At 42.1% G+C, this 1,421-nt stretch overlaps 1 protein-coding gene across 1 annotated transcript in view; it reads right to left on the reverse strand.

Moving 5' to 3' along the window:
* LOC106524605 (axin-2) overlaps positions 1 to 1,421 on the reverse strand; it is a gene marked incomplete at its 5' end in the record, with an annotated part of 52,509 nt that overhangs the window by 33,824 nt on the left and 17,264 nt on the right. Inside the window, 1 exon segment of the mRNA XM_014018472.1 lies at positions 966 to 1,016.

The following is a 1,421-nucleotide window of genomic DNA, read 5'->3' on the forward strand; positions in this document are numbered from 1 at the left end:
TGTCTACATTGATCTTTTCTGATGTGATTCCCCTTCATAGTCCATTTTCATTAGACTATGATTTACAGCTTCATTAGGCTCACCATGCCTCCTATATATTGTGTGTGTGTGTGTGTGTGTGTGTGTGTGTGTGTGTGTGTGTGTGTGTGTGTGTGTGTGTGTGTGTGTGTGGGTATCAATCACTCCAGTGTCGGTGACGATGAGGAGCTGTTTGTCTTTCTCATAAAAGGGAAAGGGATGAAAAGGGCCGGTCTACCAGCTGGACCTTCAGTCAGACGGGGACAGCGTGACTTTAGAGCTCCGGGCAGCTGGAGCTCTGGGGACCAAAGGCTGAGAGTGTCAGAGTGTGCTCTGTGTGCACTTTTAATCAMGTCCACAGCAAAATACACAATTTCTCTTCTTCTAACGGGTCGTCTGTTTGGATGCACAAGAACTGTAAAGGTTCTGCGGTTCTCCACAAACTAATACTTCTCCCCAAATCATTTCTTCATCTAGAGGAAAACAGAAATTCCAACAATTCTTGCATACTCATGCCAGGCACAGATCAAAAACATGAACCYATCCTCCAACAGTAGCTTGTTCTTGTTGAGAACTTCCTGTAAATAATGAGGTCATTTCCTGTCTCATATTGACTTGAAGGAGAAATTTAAACACAGATGTATTAATTGACTTCCTTTGTMAGAACTGCTTGTTCTATAAAACACCAACCCTGACCTCATTATTCATTCATGCAGCCTCTTGGCCAGGTCATGTTTGTAAACGAGAAGTGGTTCTCAAACAGTTTACCTGGACAAAWAAAGATTAAATAAACAAATAAATAAATGATTACACCTTAGGTGAACTTGTTTGGTTTGAAATGTCTGCAGTGAAACAAGGTTAATCCCAAACTTGAAGCTCAAAGCTTGTTGAAGCAACCAACAGAAAAAAAAAACATTCAAATCTTCTAAATGCATAAAAAAACTTACCTTTTACAGCAGTTTGAATCCTGATTATTCCTCCAGAACTTCATCCAATTCCTGCAAGAAACAAACAAAATGTGCATTAAATCTAAAACAGACTCATATCACAGGTTCCAACTGTTCAGTTCCTCCTTTTTCAGCTGGATTAGTCGTGAGATAATCTGGGATATGGCACACATCGGAGCCGTAATGCTTTCTGCATGTTGTCAAACGCACAGGAATGCTCAGCACTTGGACTTCAGCTGCTGCACACATGAGGTGAAAGTTCAAAATCTCTGCACACTCCTGCCGAGACATTCCACAGACACAACTTATCACGGCCTGGCTAAGTGTCAACGGTCCAAAATGTCACCCTACGAGCTTTTCTGCCTGATGGAAAACACCTCCCTGCTTCACAGAACAGAGACTTTCCATTGTGTGTGTGTGTGTGTGTGTGTGTGTGTGTGTGTGTGTGTGTGTGTG

The sequence above is a fragment of the Austrofundulus limnaeus genome, unplaced genomic scaffold, assembly GCF_001266775.1.
Source record: "Austrofundulus limnaeus strain Quisiro unplaced genomic scaffold, Austrofundulus_limnaeus-1.0 Scaffold194, whole genome shotgun sequence".
Classification (NCBI taxonomy): Eukaryota; Metazoa; Chordata; class Actinopteri; order Cyprinodontiformes; family Rivulidae; genus Austrofundulus; species Austrofundulus limnaeus.